Source organism: Nomascus leucogenys, chromosome 4 (assembly GCF_006542625.1).
Source record: "Nomascus leucogenys isolate Asia chromosome 4, Asia_NLE_v1, whole genome shotgun sequence".
Lineage (NCBI taxonomy): Eukaryota > Metazoa > Chordata > Mammalia > Primates > Hylobatidae > Nomascus > Nomascus leucogenys.
Genome location: NC_044384.1, coordinates 40,307,194 through 40,330,702, shown reverse-complemented (window position 1 = coordinate 40,330,702; position 23,509 = coordinate 40,307,194). Strand labels below are relative to the sequence as shown.

The window sequence follows — 23,509 nt, the reverse complement described above, 5'->3', positions numbered from 1 at the left end:
AATACAAAAAAATTAGCCGGACGTGGTGGCAGGCAACTGTATGCCTGTATTCCCAGTTACTCTGGAGGCCAAGGCAGGAGAATCTCTTGAACCCGGGAGGCGGAGGTTGCAGTGAGCTGAGATGGCCTGGGCAACAGAGTGAGACTCTGTCTCAAAAAACAAACAAACAAACAAACAAACAAACAAAAACTTACAAAAGCAGCAATGGTCTACTCAGTAAATATTAATTATCATTCCATGTTTTCCCTTCTCTCTTCTGCTTTTCTTTTCTTAATTTCTTTCTTCTTCCTTGTATATTTGTGGTTCCCATAGTGCTTAGCAAAATGTCTTCTACCATGAGTTTTCAGGAAATAGTTAAACTAAATGAATGAATAAGGGAGTAAATGAATGAGTGGGGAATTAAATTAGCGCTTAATGTCTTATGTCCTCTTCCCCATCCACTTGGGAATCTGTAATCATCTTTTGAAATATCACCAGTCTCTGACAACTTTCTTGTCTTTTTTAAAAGTATTCTTTTTTGAAAGTAATGTATTGCTTTTAATTCTAAATTTTGTTATATCACAGATGATAACACATTGCTTAATCCTCTATGATCTTTAAAAAAGTAAACAAGTTATCCTGGTTCTATTTTTTTCAGAGACATGAAATTTCACCATTGAAGTAACAACTAGGTTTTTAATCAAATAACTTCTTTGGTCATACAGATAGAAGGCCACTGAAAACCAGGAGACAATGTGGGCAATAAGCATTTAAACAAAGCTAACTACATGGTGACTACTGTCAATGGAATTCAGCAAGCTTTGATGGTTAATATTAATTCCAATAACATAGCCTTGTGAACAGGTAAGAGGCCCAAAGACCTTGAATGTTGAAAGGAACTATAGATCTTCAAAGTCAGACATATAAGCCAAAAAAAAAAAAAAGAATAAAAAATACTGATATGCAAGGAAGACCTGAATAATGTAAAACCTTGGTTTGAAGTGGGGGAGGTAGAGGAAGAATTGCAATCATTCTATTTGTAAAACATCCATGGAAAGTATATTTTAGATTTATTTAATAAGTAGTAGATTGCCAGCTCATTTTCTTTTTAAAGCCTGAGAGATCATCACAGTGCCAGATGTTAAGGACAAAGACAGAATAGGATATCGTGGAAGGTTAAGATTATGAAAGACAAAACTCATTCAGTCCTGCAGAAGTCTTTTAGGGGAGAATTTCTAAAGAATTCTAGGGTTTGGTGAGGAGTTTAAAATTCAGAACTGAGGGGAATAATCATGTGGATGTTTCATCTCAAAGGGAAAGGCTAGTGGTACAAAACAGAGCATATTCATTAATGTCATTTCAAGTCTTCTTGCTCAATGTTTTGCTAACTAGTATTTCTAAAAGAGGGGAAATAAAGGCTACTTGAGCTTTGAAAGCATCATCAGGGCAATAATTGTAAACTAATGCATGTTTTCATTATACTCATTTCCACTATCTCAGGAGAGTAAAGGGTCTGTATTGTAGCGAATTAAATGGGATTTACAGATACTTTTTTTGTTATTTGTTTTAGATGGAGTTTTGCTCTTGTCCCCCAACCTGGAGTGCGGTGGCATGATCTTGGCTCACTGCAACCTCCGCCCCCCCGGGTTCAAGTGATTCTCCTGCCTCAGCCTCTTAAGTAGCTGGGATTATAGGCACACACCACCACACCCGGCTAATTTTGTAATTTTAGAAGAGATGGGGTTTTGCCATGCTGGCCAGGCTGGTCTTGAACTCCTGACCTCAGGTGATCTGCCCATCTCAGCCTCCCAAAGTGCAGGGATTATAGGCATGAGCCACTGCTCTCCGCCCCATACATACTTTCTGATGAAGACTATTTTTCATTAGGACACTTTTTTTTTTTTTTTTTTTTTGAGATGGAGTCTTGCTCTGTCCCCCAGGCCAGAATGCAGTGGCGCAATCTTGGCTCACTGCAAACTCCGCCTCCTGGGTTCACACCATTATCCTGCCTCAGCCTCCCAAGTAGCTAGGAACTACAGGCACCCACCACCATGCCCAGCTAATTTTTTTATATTTTTAGTAGAGAAGGAGTTTCACCATGTTAGCCAGGATGGTCTTGATCTCCTGACCTCATGATCCGCCTGCCTTGGCCTCCCAAAGTGCTGGGATTACAGGCATGAGCCACCGAGCCTGGCCTAAGATACATTTTTTTAAAGCAGCATGAATATATTTTCCTTATAAATTTATAACTAGAATTGGCTTAAAGTAAATTCCCAGAGAATTTCTATTTTAACCTAGGAGGAAAGCAAATGCACACACATAAATACATATATCCACAGCTACATGTGCACCAGTCTTAAACTCAGTCAGCTTCACATACCCAAGAACAACTGTTTTTCTCATAAGAAATCCCTGGGACAATACTTCTAAGTATAGAGAATCTCCTAAAAAATATTTTGTGATGTAACGTTTTTCAAGAGCTCACCATATTCTCTTTTCCAGTTAAAGTTCGTGAAATTTAAATATAAATCTGGCTGAACAGATGCAATATTTCATATAATCTTTTATATAATATTTCACACATTACAAAATTTGAGCTCAGTTACCAATGCTATATGTGAGAAATTAGTGGCATAGTTTTTTTTTTTTTAAAGGATTAGTGAGTTGTTATGGGTGTTTTGTTTTTGCTTGTTTTGTTTTTCTTTGGCCAGAGAAGCACTGACTACATTGGATTTACTTAGGCAGCTCAATACTAAATATCTACTCATCCCTGATTAAATAAGGTAGTAGGTCTTCACTTTCTCGGAAGCTTCTCTATAAATCAGATTATGTCTAGAAGCAACATAAGAAGGGGAAACCCTAATGACCTCTCTCAAAATCAGTTTGAGGCAATATTATTTGCACTTGGCCAGAGCTATCACTTTGACACCAACTAGAGAATGATCTGACCTGATAAAAAGAATGCAGCATGGCAGGACCTGTGACTTACTGGTCAACAGCCCTTACTCAGGACCTGTGACTCACTGGTCAACAGCCCTTACTTAGCTTCACCATCAGCCTGCCCCTTTTCTAGTCTGGAATTGTGAACATATACAATCCTAAGCTACGTCTTTGAGAGAGTATACTCCAGCAAATGTCTGTGTGTAAATGTCCCCTCATCAAGAGGAAATAAGAATGATCTATGTTTACTTCAGAAACTGGAAAAGATTAATGTCTAACTACCTGTCCATTTTTCTCATTTCTTTGCCCCAAAACACATACCTTGACACCTTGCGGGAGTTCTCTTTCTTAGCTTCTAAGTTGGCTGCATTGATATCATTTGCAGTTGAGTAGAAATGGGAAAAATGTGTCTGTGTGGATGGGTCACTAATGACATGGGGAATCTGGATTAATACAATAGCTACTTCAGGACTTCTCGGGATTCACAGTGGCCTATCAGAAATGCTTGAAAAAATCTGAAGACACAAAATCAGGCGTCCAGACATTGGCATGAAGATCCACAGAAATATAAGAGCTATTAATACCTGGAATGTTACAAAGACAGGGCTATGAGTATTATTAATTTGTAAAACTGAAACTAGGAAATTTTAACAAAATTGCCAAAAGTTACATAACTATGCATTTTCTCATTTACTATAAATTGATCAATAGATGAGAGATAACACCAATGCCATTTACTGTAGAAACTTCAAAGATGAATTGTATACAAATCCCGTTTTTGAGATGCAAATATTAGATGCAGCTCAAAGAAAGCTGCGAGAGAGTTCCATCCACCATACTGCAAAAGGAAGACAGTCTGTAGATAAAGTAGAAGACTTCAGAGAGAAAGGACACTGGAGCTGGCATTTTGCTGACACAAGGAGAAGAAATTTTAAAAAGGAGAAGGAAAGGGTGTTGCAGTTTATCTCCCTTTTAGATGCTTCATCTCTAAATATGCACAGGAGAATCTTGGTGAAAACACCTCCTATCAGGTAACTGCATATCTACATGCTCCATGTGACTCCTGTGGCCTACATCCCAGCTGGCTTCTGACCTGGCCAGGGGTTTCTCCATTCTGGCCCAACCTCAGTTTTAGAAAGCCATGTGCATCAGCTTCAGGATGGAATGTTATCAGCCTGCCTGCCTCACCTGCCTGTGGCAGCCCAATTGCCTTGAACCTGGTAGGTCTTGCATTCTGGTCCAGCCCTTCTCCCCTCCTGTTACTCAACAGTAGCACACCTTTCTCAATAAAAGACTCAGTTCAAGAAAACTTCTTGCCCCTGACTGTGGAATGGAGAGATTTCTCTTCCCACCTGCCAGTGACAACTTTCACTGCCTGTGCCCTGTGGACAAGCAGTTTCTCTGTCCCTCACCAAAAGGCCTACAGCTTTCACTTCGTGGGAGAAAAGGGTCAGAAAGCCCACAGATGTCCTGTGCCTGCCCCTCCCTTGTGGCGCCATCAGCACTTGCACCATCAGTCAATTTGCTCAGTCTCCAACTCTGCCCCAAAGTTGCTCCTGGGCAACCAGTACAGGCCCCTGGGGAAGACTTTGCAAGTGAGTGAGTACAGATTTCCCTGTCAGGTGCCCCCGGCAATTTCTTACTTACTAGCCACAATAGGCCTTTGGTGGCGAGGGGTTCTTTAATTTTTAGTGTATTCTTACCTGTTTGTTTTGTGGCCTCGAGAAGCCTCTTTCTACATGCTCTGCCACAGGCAGAGAGATCACATGCCCTAGCTTTCCTTGGAGAAACTTCTTCCTCTTAGAATTTTAGGTTATTGGGTTGCATTGCCACCCCAATATTCTGCTGGGCTAAAAAAAAATGTTGTGGTTTTGTTTTCTTATCTGTGTTTTATGCATTACAATGATTAATATAATGTGGATGTCACCTCCAAATATATATATATATTTGAGATGGAGTCTTGCTTTGTTGCCCAGGTTGGAGTGCAGTGGCATGATCTCAGCTCACTGCAATCTCCACCTCCTGGGTTCAGGTGATTCTCTTGCCTCAGCCTCCCAAGTAGCTGGGATTATAGGCAGGCACCATCACATTTGGCTAATTTTTGTGTTTTTAGTAGATACGGGGTTTTACCATGTTGGCCAGGCTAGTCTCGAACTCCTGACCTCAGGCAATTCACCCACCTTGGCCTCCCAGAGTGCTGGGATTATAGGCATGAGCCACCATGCCTAGGAACTTGATATATTTTCTATATGACTCTTTTGACATATTTGTTTAATGAAAATGCCTTCTCTCATTCTGTGCCTTGCACTTTTACTCTCTTAAAGATGCCCCTGGATTAATAGAAGTTTTTTTTTAATTTAATGAAGTTCAACTTAACATTTTTTTCTAAAGTTGTATTAGATTTTATGGTGTAAATTTAAAAATAACGTATTTGCTTACTACAAGTCACAAATATATTTTCCTGTATTACCGTATTATTTTGTATTGTCTTTTACACTTAGGCCAATGACCTATTTGGAATTGACTTTTTTATATTCTGTGAGGAAGGGGTCTAGATTTATTTTTACACATATAGATATCCAGTTGATTCTGTAATATTCATGGATATAAACAAAGACCACCAAATGAGAATATATATATATATATATATATATATATATATATATAATATATAAAGAACTTCTATGAATTAAAGAAAAGGCAAGGTGAAAAGATTGAGCAAAAGACACCAGCAACCAGCAGAAATTATAAAAGAGGATTTTAAAATGTAATAAGTTTATAAAAAAAGTGCTAGACATCATTACCCACCAGGGAAATGCAAGTCAAAACCAAGGAGAAATGCTACTACACACCCACTGCAATGGTTAAAATTTAAAAATAATTTAAAAATCTAACAATATTATTTTTTTGAAATGGATTTGGAGCACCTTGAAGACCTACAATGCTGGTAGGAATACAAATTGGTAAAGCATTTTTAAAAACTACTGGCATTTATGAATAGTATTGAACATCTGCATACTCTATGAACAACTTCTAGATATGGCCCCAACAGAAATGAGGGTGTGGGAAAACAGCCTGTTGCATGGCATGAGTGATGCCATCTTGAAGCAAAACCACAATGATGACTGATGTTTGACCCCCACATACCAAGGTGATCAGGAATAAAGTCTTTAAACAATGCCTGCAGTATAGACAACCCCTCACAAAGATGCTTAGCTAACCTTTCCAGTGAAAGTGGATTTCTTAGCCTCTCTCTTCAGCTTCTCAACTCCCTCAGTCTTTGGAGGTAGGCTTGCACAAACCTGCTTATCATGGAACAGAGTATAAATGTATTGCATAAGATAGGTACAATAAAATTCATAGCAGCTTCATTCAGAAAAGGAAAAAAACTGGAGGTGGGGGAAGAGGTGTGGTGTGTTAAAGAAACATCAGTAGAAGAACAAATATAGTGTGATATATTAATACAGTGAAATAATATACAGTGATTAAAAATGACTAACATGGTATATATAACAACAAAATGGTAATATCTCACAGACAGTTAATAAAAGCAAGATGTATACATACATCTGATTTTATTTACATAAAGCTCAAGAATGAGTACAACAAAAACTAATCCAATACAATAGTAGTGAAGAAGAAATACTGAAGGAGATATCTAGTGTGCTGGAAATCTTCAACAACTTGATATGGATTCTGCTTACACAGGTGACTAGATTTGCACAAATTCATTGAGCTGCACACTTGAAGTTTCTTCAGTTTATGTGTGTAATGACTCTAATATATGCCAAGAATAAAAGGCTAGACAATCGGAATCTTTTTACAGTGGCGAAGGCTTCAGAAGTCTGGTGACAATAGAAGGGTTGGGAGTTGAGCAGAAACCCCATTTTTAGTGGGCCTGTGGTGATAATGGTGCCAGGAAAGGGTTAGCAGTATTGAGGTCAAGACTATTCTTGTACCATCATGTGCCTGTGTTTTTTCCTGTATAGACTTCTTTAGTTCTTGCTGGTACTCCAGAATTCCCTTTGATTCTATAAGCTATTTAATATATCATAATTTCTTTTCTGCCTAAATTTCCAACAGTTTATTTCTGTTCCTTGCAACAAAATATCTCAATGAAACATGTATCAAAAATGAAATATTGCAAATTACTAGCCCCAAAATATTCAATGGGCTCGCCAGAGAATATAAAATGTAGGAGAGAGAAAGTCTCAATATTCCAGTCTGGGATATTTTAAATATTTATTATTTGATAGCACAATGTTTGACTCAGAGCATTTATGTAGTAGAAGTACATACCAAGCACAACTATCACCGAGAAAAAAGGGGCAGTATAATGGAATTCTTGTCAGCTTCAGAAAGAAACAAAGTATATAAGCTTAGCCTGATGTTGGCCATTTTGAAAACAGAGGGGAAAAAAAAAAAGAAAAAACATCATTGTTAACAGAGAGCCACTTGTATTGTAAGATCTAACATTTTTGACATCTTCAATCCTTAGAAGGTCCTAAAGGCCTAAATGAGAGTTCTCCTGCTCTAGTCAGACGTGTCCCCAATCACTGGGAAAAGCTCCCCACTCATCTAGTTCCCACTCTATCCGATCCACTGCATTCTAGCCAGTCCTCAACCTAATGGGTTTCACCTCCCTGCCAGACCTAAAAATCAGTCAATCAAGCCAATCACATGGGAATGAGGGGCAGCTCACTTTCTCATTTCTACAAAGCCTGCCTCCCACACCCACTTCTGGTTTACTCTGCTCCCAAGTGCAGCCCCTATGTGCCCCGCATGGACAAAGCGTAAGTACCTGGCTGATCCCAGAAGTGCAAAGCTGACTGTAAAGCTCACATTCTTTCCATATCCCAATGTTGAAAGAAGCCTGAAATGGTGAATAATTCATCTTGTGGTGATAAAGAAGGTGGCCTTGTTGGTAAGGGCTTTGTGATGCCCTGTGTGCCCTGCATGGACAAAGCATGTCTGTCTTCTGCTCCCAGGCTGTAGGGTTATGTGACATACACTTTTGCCAGTCTCATTTGACCAGTATCATGTGTCATGTGTACTGCCATCTTGTACCATTTAGTGGGGGCCTCATTCTATGACTAGAAACAGGACAACTGAACTCCTCATGAAGATGCAGTGTGGGGACAAGAGGAAATTATCTGCATCTCTGCACCAGAATCTCTCATTGTGAATCACCTAAAGGCAGAGGTCATCATTGTTATAAACAGCTTTAAAGTAAGGGCCTTGGAGATGGGCACAGCTTGGAAGTCTTTCACTAAGAGACAAAGATTCCCAGACACAAAAACTCTCTTGATCTATGGCTCTAGCTAAAAGCTGAGTGCCCTGAAGCCAATCAGTGCCTCTGCCAGTCAGTTTGGTGTGAAGATAAGAAGTCCGAAACTGCTACAGCCACTCTGCCGTTATGAAAGTAACCTAACATTAGAGAAGACAAAGGAAAAAGACCAGAAGTAACTGTCTGCTCGGCATCTTTGAGCTACTGAATCAAGCAAATTCTGAAGCCAGCTTTATCCCTGGCCTTCCTGCTTATGTGAGACCATAAATCCCCTTTCTTATTTAAGTCAATTTGAATATTTTTTCTTTAACTTTTTGCTGCAGATATAAGCCTTCTGGTCAAAGAACCATAAGCAATAGTTTTCTAAACTATTTTTAAAAGTTTATAATTATTATGATACTCCTAGATACCTTAAGATTTAAACCTATACCTCTAAAATAATCAATTATTGATGGTTTTCATGGAAAGAAAGTCTCACAGCTGCAAGATGGGTAAAATACTAAAGAGACTCAGGAATGGGAGTAACAGTAATGGTAGAATGTCAGGAAAATAATGGAGACAGTGAAGGGCTGGGAGAAGTCCAGATGAATGGTACTTATGCACCATAAAAGTAAGATAAAAATGTTCAAAGATGAGTCCATTGTGATATGGGAGGGGGGAAGGGAAGTGCTGTGTAGAGAAAGGCAGGTCCCTGGCTAGAGCTCCACCCTCGGGCCTGTGCCTACAGACCTAGCTGAGGACAGGCACTCTTGCCTTTGCACCCAAATGTTGCATTTCCCAAGACCACCTTGGCCCACCACGCCCCCGTCCTGTGCCTATAAAACCCCCCGAGACCCGAGCAGGTGGACACACTGGCAACTGGATGTCGAGAGGAGCACATCAGCGAGGAATACACAAGCAGCTGGTCTTGGAGAGGAACACACCGACAGGTACCGGCATGCAGCAGGCCAACGACCAGCAGAATGATGCAGAGTTTGGCTGGGGCAGTCCGAGGAGAGCCCAGGCCGCTGAGTGGCCCGACTGCAAGGGAAACCTTCCCATTCCATCCCCTTCTGACTTCCCCCATCTGCTGGAAGCTACCTCCACTCAATAAAACCTTGCACTCATTCTCCAAACCCAGATGTGATCCGATTCTTCCGACACACCAAGGCAAGAATCCAGGATACAGACAGCCCTCTGTCCTTGCGACAAAGTAAAGGGTCTAATTGAGCTGGTTAACACAAGCTGCCTATAGACAGCTAAACTAAAAGAGCACCTTGTAACACACGCCCACTGAAGCTTCAGCTGTATCACCCCTAGACACAGCGGTGGGGCTCCCTGCCCATCTGTATGCTTCCCTAGAGGTTTGAGCAGCGGGGCACTGAAGAAGCGAGTCATACTCCCATCACACACCCTGCCAGGGTAACAAGGGAACTTTTACCGTCTCACATGTAGGTAGGAAAAACTTGCAAGCATAAGTCAGGAAGTAGACTAGAAATCTTTTCAAGAGAACTATATGGATTCAGAAAGGCTTAGCTATGTTATCCTCTGTGAATCTTGGTCAATGTTTCTCAAATTTGATTAAAACCTATTAGGTGGGGGAGAGACCCTTATTCAGAAGGAAGGCAAGGAAGGAAAAAAATCATTAGCAGTAATTATGTTCTTCAAAATTGAAAATCCACCCTTACACTTCATTGTTATTTTCATTCTCCAGTTTGTGCCTCACCCTATCCCATTTCCAACTTAGCACTCTTTCTATATCCGTAACATTCTGACAATGTGTGTCCCATCCCATCCTACTGGTAGACTTATCCAAATATAAAATGAGTGAATTTGCATACATTTCATATATATGGCTTGCTTGAACAATGTGAGATACACCCAGGGGGGAAAAAAACACAAACGCTAAAGGAAGGCAACCAGATCCGAAAATGCTTGTGCATAGAGCAACAAGAGTTGTGTCAAAAGATTGGGGTGAGTGGCTGGGCCCCAATTCTGATCATTGTTCTCAGGGCTTCCCATCACCTACAGAATAAAATCAAATTCTGTGCTTAACACACAAACATGGACATTCGACCTACCTAACTAGCCCACTCTATGGCCATTTATTTTCCTTATACTAGACACTCAGGCAAGGATGAAATACACATACTACCTATAATATACCCCTCCTCATTGTCTGAAAACATTATGTTGTTGTTTTGTTATACATTTCTATCTAAATTTTACCACCAAAATGCACTTACATGTAACAGTTTTAGTAAAACTTTCCCTGGTGTATGCAGACAGCCCTAAATATCACAGCATTCCCCCAATTATTTTTCTATTGCAGCACAATATTTTTGAGTTTCAACTGCTTGCTTATATCCCTGGCCTATGGACAGGAAAGATGTCTTATTTATATAGATTTCTATGGTATCTACATGGTGCTTTGCACATGTTATACCCAAAATAAATATTTGTGGCATAAACGAATGAATGAGTGATGCCAGGAAGGCCAGCCTTATGAATTGGTAGTAAAATGTATTGGTTAGTTTTACATGCACTATAAAATGCTTCTGAAACACAAATAGTGTTCCTATATAGATACACAAAGTTAAGTATCAGAAGAATTAATTTCTTAGTTTAACTGAAGACTTTAACTTTTGTTAAATATAAATGTTTCTTGAAAAGGTGCCTCTTTCTTGTGTTTCCAGGCTATCCTAGATTCATCATGATAACAACTAAAGTCCTCCCCTGAGTTTACTTCCTCTTCCCTGACTCCCTTTGATCCAAATATGCTGCCATTCATCAAGGCCTGTGCTCAGGGGTGATGCTGTTGACTAGTTACACTTTTGTAATAAGTTTCTGATAAATTACTGAAAGTTTTTTTAGTGATGGGTACACATACACCCCTGAAAGAGAAAGGAGGGGGATTGAAAAAATTGGGGGAATTGAAATCACAAATTTCAGGTACACTGAAGGATAATGTACTTGTATAGAAAGGCTTATTAATGGTGGTTTCCCTGGTCCACAATAAATCATGGTAGTTTAACTGACTAGTTAGATGATGGAAATAAAGAAATTCCACACAGAGAACCTTGCATTTGGGATATAATCAATATCCCCAATGACATAATATCAGACCTTAAAAAAATGACCCAAGCTACTCCAGTTGAACCTTCACACTTTGACCTCCATTAGTTTCTTTTGTTTGCTTCCAAAGTGGAATAGACACAAAGTAAAACCGCTTGATAAGTTTCCATGCAGAGAATGGATGGTGATAGCATCACAAAGCCCTTACCAACAAGGCCACCTTCCTTATCACTGCAAGATGAATTATTCACCATTTCAGCCTTGTTTCAACATTGGGATATGGAAAGAAGGTGAGCTTTACAGTCAGCTTTGCACTTCTGGGGTCAGCCAAGTACTTATCTTCAGAGCAGCAGAGGAACATTAATTTTCCAAGGTCCTCTACTTGATCCTACTGCAATGGAAATCCAACTAGAACCTTATCATCCTAGGAGATCAGCCTTGGAGCTATAAGAGAATGAACTCATCTTGAAAAGAATGATCTCAGGCAGGGAAAGGGAAGAATTTTATTGCCATGAATTTGCAGCTTCAGATATGAAAGCCGCCTTTAATTTCTGTGTATCATTTTTACCTTTTAATTGGGAGTTTTATCCTTCCCCAGCACTTCAGAAAATACTAAGTTCAAGGTTTCTCAGTTTCTCTGACTTCATTACCCTAGGATGCCAGTAAGCCCTTAGCCATTCCACTTCACCTCCACTACAGGGTGTGTTCAAGGTCCAGTGATAAACTTGGCCATATCTGTCTCTCACCTTCCTCTTTGTACTCTTGTTTCACAATTTGGGAGGATTCCTTTGTCATCCTTTTTATTTTAATCTTACATGCTGCTTTCAGCAAGTGAAGTATTAAACTAATTTATAATCACGTTGGGATAGATCATGTGTTCTTTCATCCAGAAGGGAATTTTTTCTTTAGGAAGGCACAAAATGGGAAGTAACACAGAAAGGTTAGTTTCTTGGTCATTTTTTTAAAAATCCACTCTTTGATTGCATTCATTCTACAAACATTGACGAAATATGTGCTACATTTTGCAAACCAGAGATAACTGAACAACACAGACCCTGTCCTTAAGAAATGCACCTTCTAGTGAAGACACGACCATGTGGTAATTATGATGCAGGGTGAGAGAGGGAATTATTGAGGCAGACTAGGGTATGATACATGCAACAGTCTTTCTGCTAAAGTTCTTATACTTCTCATGGATGATGTTTTTCCTAACATTATGATGGACTGGGGAGTGTTTGAGATACCAACGCCCAAATCTTCAGTGGTTCATGTCATCTGTGCTGAAACTGATCTCTCTCCCAGGCTTTCTTTGTCTAGCCTTTCAAAATAGTCATTCTGTAACTTTAAAAAAGAAAGACTTACTATGGCCTATTATCTTACTAAGGGGAGGTATCAGAACCTGCCTCCAGGTCACCAAGCAAAGGGACAATTCAAAGTGATAGTTTCTAGGTTGAGAAAGCAAATAACTCTGATGACTAAGAAATCCTTTTACAAATCAGGTTTCTAATATTTACCTTTGTCATCTAAAAGTCCTCCAAGATGTCTAAATAGTAGAAAGGAGAGCTTTATCAGCAATATCAGTTTGCAAGCTGGGAAGAGAAAGTCTCCAGTGTGGGCCAAAGGTGCTCTCTCTTTGAAGAGGGGAAGGACAGGTTGGATTTTATGCCTCACAGGGCCAGTATCATACATATTCAGCAGGTTTGGGAGAAAAGCTATACACATTTTTGAAGGGAACAGAGCACATTGCATGGGTAGCCTATGTAGGTAAGGTACATCACATGTTCACTTCGGGGAGGAGTTTTAGCATTAAAATGAGGTGGAAGTTGGCTCTTTATGTCAGAAGATGAACTTATGATCTGCAGTAGCTTATCTAAAAAGAAAGAATGCTTGTAAGGCTGGTCTGGTCCTCTGATCAATCAGAGTTGTAGTGATCTAGGTTGTAAATCAGAGCTGATAGCTCCTATTGTTAGGGAGTTTAGCCACAGGAATTTAGAGATTTGCCATGCCACCCAGACCCTGAACCCTTGACCTGTGGGTAACTGTTTCCTTAACCTTTGAGTACATCTTACTTGATAAAGGGGCATCTATTTTGATCTCTGCGATCACAGCTTGAAACAAAATTGAAGAAGGACTAATCGAATTGTTGGAGTGTAGATTATTAATAACTTTTAATGCTAGGTCACCAACTGATTTTCTGTTTCTTTGCTTAAAAATTAGGAGTCAAAGGGCTGAAAGGCATTCACATAACAAAAGTCTGTTTATCCCCATCTATTCCTAGTCATTCCTCAGTATCCACAAGGGATTAGTTCCAGGACCCACATGGATACCAAAATCCACAGACACTCAAGGCAGTCCACTGTGGGGAAAACTGCAGATGAGAAAAGGTGGTTCTTGGTATTTCCAGGTTCCACATCCTGCGAACACTGAATTACCTAATTGCAGCTGGTTTTATTTACCTGAAAAAAGTTTATCAGGCTTAGTCTTGTAGGGGTGCAGAGAGTCCCAACTGTCTGTTAAGACTAAAACTAGGAAGAGAATTGATGGTGAATTTGCCCTCATTCCAGAAATAATTAATATTCATAATTAGATATATAAATTGAAAAAGTTATAAATAAGGGCTTTTTTATGCCATAGATTGGTTCCAATAATATTTTACTTTTTATATGTGAAATAATAATTTACCAAAATTTAACACAGTATTTACACCATTATAATCCACAGTAATTGCAATGATAATCAAGAAAAACTTTTTAATACATGATTACATGAAATTATTTATTAAAGAACACTGAAATACTCTCTACTTATTTACTTTATGTTGAAAACCTTTTATCAAGTGGCCAATAAAAGGTTTTCAACATAAAATATTAACTTCAGAAATATTGCCTGGTAGAAATATAACTTCAAGGAAAGAAGAGCTTCTTAAATACACATACAAATAAGATTAAGCAAGATGGAAGAAACGATCATTTCAGGGGGATGACATAGTAAGTACCAAAGTTTGCATTCCAGAAAAAAACTTGGCAAATTGGGGAAACTGCAGGAGATTACTACCAAAGGATTGCTTGAACAGGAAAGTGGAAATGGACTTAGTGGAGCAGTATTGTTGAAGGGGGCAACACATTAAAATTTCTAGAATGATTCTTTCCCTTCTTTACCAATGAGGTACGTTGAGTACTTATGGGACTTCAACCTTTTTTCAGAGTGCAGCCAGGACAGTTCACATTTAATTCAAGGACTGTGATTTTGAAGACTTGGCAAAAAGCCAGATGAGTTGAGTCTCAAATTACTTAGGTTCTCTTGGACTTGAAAATAAATTCCAAAGTTTAGCTTTACAGAGCTAAATGTCTCAGCAGCCAAGAAAATTGCAGTTGACAATGGTCAGAAAAATGTCATAATCTTTGTTTCCACTCCTCCCCTGAAATACTTTCAGAATTTCCAAGTCCAGCTAGTATGTGAATTACAGAAGAGTTGAGTGTCAAGCATGTTGTCATTTTTGCTCGATGAACAATTCTATCTAACAGAAATCCAAAAGAAAAAAAGCAAGAGTGTTTCATCATGCAATTCTTGGAGACTTGAGTTCCCCTATCAAGTGAAAGTATGGGTAAGAGAATCTAAATGAAACCACACAGCAGTTGGCTTCTATAGATACCTGTAAATGAAGCAGAAGAGAACAATGTAGAAGAGAAAGCTATTTTTTTTCCTGGTCACATATAGAAAGTTCACAGGACAAAGATATTTTTTTTTTAACTTTCAGAGTTTCAATAGTAAACATAGATGACTAAATGAAATCTTCCATTTGTTTACAAAAGAAGAGGAAAAAGGAGGGGAGAAATCACATGAAGAGTTTTTAAAAATCTGAAACATAGAGCTTCTAGCTTAGGTTGCATAATTTGAATTTATAATGAAATGGGAGAGTTCCTTGATTCCGCTCACAGGACGTGCAACAGGGGTGTGGCTCACTTGCTTGATCACCCCACAACTCAAACCCCTAGAGGGAGCATGCAGAAACGCAGGTGCAGAGGCTGGTGCGAGATCTTTTAGGCTCCTGCCCCATGGCAGTGTCTGGTGGTGGGTGTCTGCAATGTCTGGTGGTGGGTGTCTGCAACTCCCAAAGCTCAAGTGGGTTTGTGTTATGAAGCTCTTTCATATTTGCCATCTGCAGATGGTTTGTGTGTTAATCAGCTCAATGGACACAGTCTTATCACAAGGGCTGAGGGCTAGTGTGACAGCCTTCTGTATTCCGAGGTCTTACCCAGTGTCCTGAAAGAATCCGATCACACTCAGGCTTGAAGGATGACTGCAAGGTTTTACTGAGTGGTGGAGGTGGCTCTCAGTAAGATAGATGGGGAGCCAGAAGAGGGGATGGAGTGGGAAGGTGGTCGGAGTCGGGCCACCCAGCTGCCAAACTCTTCTCCAACCACCCCAGGACAAACTTCCCTCAGTGTCCAGATGTCCTTCCTCTTCTCTCTTTCTCTGCTGTGTCATTCTGCTGTTGCTGGTCTGCTGGTCTGCTGGTCCACTGGTGTGCTGATCTCAATTCAGCCACCGGTGTGTGTGTCCGCTAAGGTCTTGGGTTTACACTTGAGCAGGATGGGGGTACTTTGTGGGCCAAAAGACAAGTTTTTGGTCATGAAAACAGGAATCCCTATCCTCATTTAAGGCCACAGGTCTTCAGGCTTGAGGGTGGGCGCTTTGCCGGGGAACCATCCTCTTCTACCCAGTATTTTCCTGTCTCCTGTCCATATCAATAATGGCACAAATCATCATACATGTGTATTTTTTTTTCCAGCCGTTCTGAAACCCTGACAAAGAGTGGGAAAATATAGCATTGACTAGGACTAATGTTTTTGAGATCTGGTGTGATGGAAAGGTGAGAGAATAAATGCATTGAGGTGACTGGCAAGAGAATTACGAACATAATGGACTCTGGTACCAAAGCTGGATGGGGACAGGATTAGAGGCAGAAGTCAGTGTGGTGTAGCTGCAAGTCTGCCCAAGTTCTTGGGCCCTTGGGGCAGTGGAGGGCAAGAGTAGAGGTTTGCAGGGCATTGACAAAGAGCAAAAAGAAAGAGACTAATGATTACAGACCACTGAGCCTGAGCAATTGGTGAGAGAGAGCCCAGATAAGACTGGAGTGGAGCCAGAGAGTGGTATTTGGGAACTTAGGACACTCGAGTAAAATTTAAGTTATTAGGCAAAAGGCAAGAAAAGAAAAAATTTGGAAATTTGTTGGGGCAATTAGTCTATTAATTTATACTACAAAAAGATAGATTCTCTGCCTTGTCCTAACCACTCCCACAGAAAACTGACATGTTATCTTAGAATTTCACAAATATGTCTGAGCTCTTTCTAAATACATCAGGTCAATGTCAGAGATGGGGGTCGTATATACTGAAAAGAAAAAGTGGGAGGAGGGAAGAAGAGGAGAAGGAGAATGCATATGAATCTAATTCTGTGTATTTTTGTAAAAACTAAACTTGAATTAAATAGCTTTTTCAAGTCACCTTGACCTTATCATGGTCTTAATATGAAATAAAAAGGAATAACTTCAGTCATCCTTTAATATGGGAAGCAATCACATTCATAAAAGGGCTGACACTGAGCCTGCTTAGGCAGTTTTCTTGCTTTCTACCCTCTTGCAGTGCATGACAAAAACAACAATGTGATATTTTATTGAGCATTCACTATGTGCCAGGCTCCAACAATACCTAAGTATTAATACTTAGAGTTCCCAGTGATTCTCTCTTTTTCTCACACTTACATGATTTTTGTACATCCAGTTTCCTCTCTCTAGAATACACTTTCCCATTTTTCTTCCTGGGATATTCCTATCCTTTCTTAAAAACTTAGCAAATCAACACATACTTTATAATATTGACCCTCTTAGGCAGACAACAATGCATTTTCCTCTATTAAATTCATTATCTACTGCTATTGTATTATAATTGATAGTGCCACTTTTCTGGCTACAAGATTGACTTTATCCCCAAGACCAAACACATCATAAGGTAAATGAAAAACATTACATGAATATTTGTTGAATTACTAGTCTGATGCATGAATCAATTAATGAATAAATCTGCACCAATATATTCTGCACCGTTCTGTTCCAATAAATTACTGCACACAAAGGAGAAAACATTAGGTTCCAGGCATAATTTCCAAAGCAGGTAATATCCTTTGTATTTTGAGAAGCTCTTGCAAAGACATCCTGCATTATTTGAATTACAATTTAATATTGATAGTGACAATAATGTTTTTATTGGGAATTTCAAGAATGCTGATATCAATGACTTTGGGTATCAAATACAAAAAATGAAGTAGGATGACGAAGGTTGTTGAAACAGACATGCACCCTGCCACCACACTGAACTGAGAACACGTGTTTCTCCTTCATACTGCACAACATCTTATTCCTTCTGTTTCCCACTGACTCCCACCTCTCTCACTCAATAGGGAATTTTCTTTGTTATTTTCACAGGATCTATCAGATATTGTTGGAAATGACACTGTAAGTAAATTAAGGATAGTATGGGCTGATGAAGTACTGTAATTTAATTTTATTGCATCAGTGGCAACAGTAAAATAAATGCACAGCATAACATGCTGAGATAGTCTATTGATCTTTTCAGTCAATATTGGACGAAAACTCCTAACAAAACATAAAATTACAATATTGTTAGAAAATATATTATTTTAGCTTTTAATACTACAACCAATTTAGAAGCTTAATTGTTTCATTTTACACACATCTAATATATATGTAGATGGCCAAGAACTGAATTCACAGCTGATCAGATCATATAAAATAATAATATATTTATCCCAAGGTTACTTATTATGTTACCTCCAGGGGTAGTCAGCCTAAGAGTAGGATAGGGGCCTTAAACATTTATAGTCAATCAAAAGGATGCCACAAAATCCAGGTACCCAAAGGAACCTCATAGGCCTCCCTCAGAGATAAAGTACATCCTTCTAAGAGCCATACTGAACTTATCATCTTAATTATCTGTTTAACATAGTATACAAAAAAAAGTGAGTTGGATATTAGAGAGAATTATAAGGGAAAGATAGAATTTCCATAATTACAAATGGTGGTTACTTTCTTGAAAGCAGAAGGCATGCTTCAGAAAACATGGTCAAAAACAAACAAAATGAGCAAAGAAGTCTAACCCCTTTCAATGCGGACAGGATTGTTTCACGTACCTTATCAACAGTTTTGGACTTTTTTGGAGTGTAGTTTGCCTAGGAAATAACTGATCACAATTCTACTTTCATGGGGAGTCAAAATTGTTTTCAAATGTTTCAAATTTAACCTGAAAATACATCACAACTAGTAATTGATTCGGTTTTTCTGTTGTAGTGGTCTTTTACTCCATATTGAAATCACTTTTGCAATTAGACATTTTTTGATTAAATTTAACCTATATATGTTCAGTGCCTACTATGTGCCAGGTGCTGTGATAAGCACTTAAAGAGATGGAGAGATGAACAGTATATGATTATTATTATTAATAATTAAAAATTTTAGTGAATAACTTCAATTTAAAACTCGGAAGTATCTGCCATACCACTTTTGGGGACATATGAAGAACTAAGGTTATTATAAATCTGAGATGAGGGGATTCAGAATATATCATTATAAGAAATAGTGTTGATAACCCTCTAAATCTGTGTATTCTTTACTCATTTCCAAGTTTTCTCATTCTACTTCATATTAACTCTCATAATAAGCCTATAAGCAAAGAAATAGTAATATTCACTCCATTTAGCAGATAAGAATACCTTAAATCAAAGTGGTTATTTCAAGTTTTAACCTCAGAAAGTTAGAGGGAGAGTCTAGAATAATATAACACACATATATAATAATATCCTGCAAACAACTACAGTGCCTCCTTCAGAGGATTTTTACTCTTGACCATACACCAGGCAGTCTGCATTAGAGAAAACACTTTCGCTTGGATGTATAGAAGAGAACCCTAGAGGTCTGAACACAGGAAGCCATAGAGAGGCCAAAGGAGCTTATTTGATTTCCATCATCCTCCTCACTGTTCTTCCTTACCCTCTCAGACGATAAGGAATTATATTTTATATATTTATATATACATATAAAATTTATATAATATAAAATACTCACATGCCCAGAGGAAAAATAGTGAGCCAACATTCTTCTTTGCAACTGGCATAAATCTTAAGTCATTCTACGCATGTGTTTAATACAACTTGCATTGCATCTTCTGTAAAGGTGCTTTCATTCCAGTAGTATAGGTGGTTTCAACCACATACATAAGGCTGCTGGTGGGGAGGATAAAAACACATATATTAACCATATATCAATATGAAAAAAACGTAAAAGTTTTAAGGAAGAAACAGCAGATTTAAAGTACTTTAATTTTTCAAGATCTTCTAAGAGGAAACATGGAAAAGCTTCTAGGTGTTTAGGGAAAAAAACCCAGGAAAAATTTAAAAGACCAGAAAGAAGTAATAGTTTTCTAACAGTACATTTTAAGTGCTCTCATTTTTAAAACATCTGAAGGAATTATTCTGTATGTGCAACCAAATATACAATAATATACAATGACCTTGGACATTCATTTATTTCACTACCTTAGCAGCCAATCATGAAAGCAAGCCGACTCTGGCTTTTATTTTTTTCATTCCAAACAGAAGAAAGCAAGCGTCACGAGAATGCAGTGTAATTGGAGAGAAAAATAACTGCAGTATAAGAGAGGGGTTGAAGGGAAAGAGAAGAGGGCTGGAAGGAAAAGGCTTAGCAACTCAGAATGTGACAAAAATCATTGCACCTGGAAAGAAGGGCATTGGCTAGCTATATCATTGCAAATCTCTGAGAACAAAACCTTTACTCAGTCATCTTTGGATTGCTTCCAGCTGCTACTGATATATTTTGAATTTAATAGATCAAGGTTAAATGTATGCTTGGATGCTAACTTGAGGGTATCTTCCTTCTGATAAAATCAGAAACTATTATTGCTAATTGTCTACTGAATTTCCTAGAGTCATCTAATTCCACTATACACCATTTTTCAGTAGTTCTATTCTTTCTGACTTTTAGCAGAGTGAAAGGAAAGGAATCCAAGACTTACAAACAGGTGGTGAAAATATGAGTCTCAGCTCCGTCTCTGGCAAGCTATATGACCTCTGCCAGGTGATTTAGTCAGGCTGGGGCTCATTTCATTTAAACTAAGGAAAGGATTACATTCTAAATATGCTTGTAAAATGTAATAAACTTAATATCTTTTGAAAATATTCACTTCAATAGTCCTCATAATTGATCCTGGTCAAAAATAAAACAAGAAAACAATTATTCAAATATTTATATGTTCTTTCACATTCTAATGGAAACCTCATAACACCTACCCAAGCTCCATATCTAAATATCTAACACAAATATTAACACATTTTAAATAAATATATAATACACCTATAAATATCACAATAAGCTGGGCATGCAGCACTTTGGGAGGCCAAAATGGACTAGAGTTTGAGACTAATCTGGCCAAGATGATGAAACCCCGACTCTACTAAAAATACAAAAATTAGCTGGATGCGGTGGTGCACACCTGTAATCCTAGCTACTTGGGAGGCTGAGGCAGGAGAATCACTTGAACCCAGGAGGCAGAGATTTCTGTGAGCCAAGATCATGCCACGGCACTCCAGCCTGGGTGACAGAGTGAGATTCTTTCTCAAAAAATAAATAAATATCACAATGATGCTGATTTATGAAACCACAACTCTATCTAGAACAAAAACCTAGGATTGACTTATTGACTCTATGTTGTGGTTCTTCTTCAGTAAAAATTACTACTTGACATTGCTTTACTAAGAAAGCAAAGACCGATATACCACCTCATTCATCAATTCACAGTATCACACCCACTACATGGAAATAATTTGGGACTCTGTTTTCATTTGCTTTACCCTTTCAAGTAATTCATTTATGTCAGAATAATAAACTGATTTGTGGATATTTAGTTGTTTTCTTCCTTTATAAAATGTTGAGAGTTAAGATGTCTTTGTGGCTAGCCATTTTACAATAAATATGGGAGATATCTTCCTGTGTCATGGTTTTCCTTCCAAGGTTACTTAACGATACTGAGTGTGAATTAGACAATTATTTTGCTAGATGATGGCTTCTTTCCAGCCATTAAGTAATATCATATAAAATATAATAATCATAGCTTTATTTGATTTTTTTCTAAGTACTTTACATGTACCAAGTCCTTTAATCTCCACAGCAATCTGGGGAGATAGCTACTATTGTTACCACTATTTTGATAATGAGGAAACTAAGACAGAGAGAAGATAAGTAACTGGCTAAAGGCAACATAGCTAGTAAGTGAAAATGCCAGGATATGGACCCAGGCATCTAAGCCCACGGTCCATGTCTTAGTCACTATTGTGTAAGTTGAGAGTAACAGAATACACATTTTCAACTCCCTTAATAAGTGTTTCAGAGTGAAACATAAACATAGTTTTTCTTAGTGATGGTTTTATTTTTAAGGCAGTGAAGATTATGTTACAAGGCAAACCACTCTTTTCATTTCTAGCATGCAAAAGCTCAAGCTAAGTTGTGAGGATAAGGAAGTGTCATCATCCTTCAATTACAAACGTGGATAGAAGCTTTGATATAACTAACTAATGATTAAATGGAAAGAGAGAGTTTTCCATTCCTTATTGATTTTATCCTCTGTAATATTGGAGATTAAAAATTGTAATCATTTGAGAATATACTTGGTTTCTCTGATACAAATACTTCTACAAATGTATACATTTAATGCCACCAAATTTATTTCACTTCCAATCACCCCCTAACTGAATGACAACAGGCTACTAAGAGCTATGTCAGGTAAGTAATTTTTCTTGAGCTTTTATGTTGAGTTCTGCATGTAGCCAAATATCTGCTTTCGAAGGAAAATAAAATTATGAACCTGAATAAAGCAGAACAGTTTTCTGATCTAGTATGCAGGCTCTAAGCTTTTTTTTTTTTTTTTAAGACGGAGCCTTGCTCTGTCACCCAGGCTGGAGTGCAGAGTCATGATCTCAGCTCACAGCAACCCCTGCCTCTGGGTTCAAGCGATTCTCCTGCCTCAGCCCTTCCAGCAGTTGGGATTACAGGCGCCCACCATCATGCCCCCCCAATTTTGTAGTACTTTTGTTAGAGATGGCGTTTCACCATGTTGCCCAGGCTGGTCTCAAACTCCTGACCTCAGGTAATCTGCCTGCCTCGGCCTCCCAAGTGCTGGGATTACAGGCGTGAGCCACTGCATCCAGCTGGCTCTAAGCTTTTTAAGGAAAGATGTTTTGTTTTACTCATTTTTGCACTCATAGCACCTACCCCTGTCTCATGTGCAGAACTTGGTCCTACAAACATGCCCATTAAATTGTGTGAGGTGATTAAAAATAATTGTTCAAATAAAACACACTCAAAATGCTAAAATTGTAAGAATATAGGCCAATGAGTCTCCAAGAGACGAACACACACATATATTCACTACCAAGTTTAAGAAACAAAATTCCCCAATGTCAGAGAAGCTCTCCCGATGCCCTTCTCAATCACTGCCTTCCTTTTTCCAAAAAAAGAAAACCATGACCTGACTTCTAACAGAGTAGAGTACTTTTGCCTGATTTTCAACTGTTTGTGAATGGAGTGTTACAACACGCACTCTCTAAGGTCTGGTTTCTTTCACTCACTACAATGTTTGCAAAATTCATCCATAGCATTGCTTGTAGCTGCAGCACATTTTGTCTGTAGTATATGACACCATTGGTGAGTAAAACACTTTTTCTTTTAATCTCTGCTACTGTTAATGGACATTTGAGTAGCTTCCAGCTTTGGGCTCTCATAAAAAAAAATTGCTGCACATATCATTTATCCTTCTTGAGGCCTAGACATGAATGTATTTCTATTGGGTAGATACCTAGGCTTAGAAATGCTATTGTATTGAGTAGGCATTTATTCAGGTTAGTAGATAATTTTGGATAGATTCCAAAAATGGTTGTGCAAGTTTGCATTTTCTCCAGAAGTATATTATAGTTCTGGTGGTCCCACATCCTTACCAGTTGTCAGTCTTTTAAATTGTAGCCATTGTGTGAGTTTGTGATGGCATATTATTATGGCTTAATTTACTTTTTCATCTCTTTTTTTTTTTTTTTGAGACAAAGTCTCGTTCTGCCACTCAGGCTAGAGTGCAGTGCCACAATCTTGGCTCACTGCAACCTCAGCCT

At 38.5% G+C, this 23,509-nt stretch overlaps 1 long non-coding RNA gene across 2 annotated transcripts in view; it reads right to left on the bottom strand.

Moving 5' to 3' along the window:
• Positions 1-23,509, bottom strand: part of LOC101178870 — a 596,799-nt gene that overhangs the window by 309,767 nt on the left and 263,523 nt on the right. For both annotated transcript variants that reach the window (XR_004029569.1, XR_001115581.2), the window contains exon 3: positions 19,401-19,558. This is a non-coding gene — a long non-coding RNA (uncharacterized LOC101178870). The remainder of the gene's footprint in view (positions 1-19,400; positions 19,559-23,509) is intronic.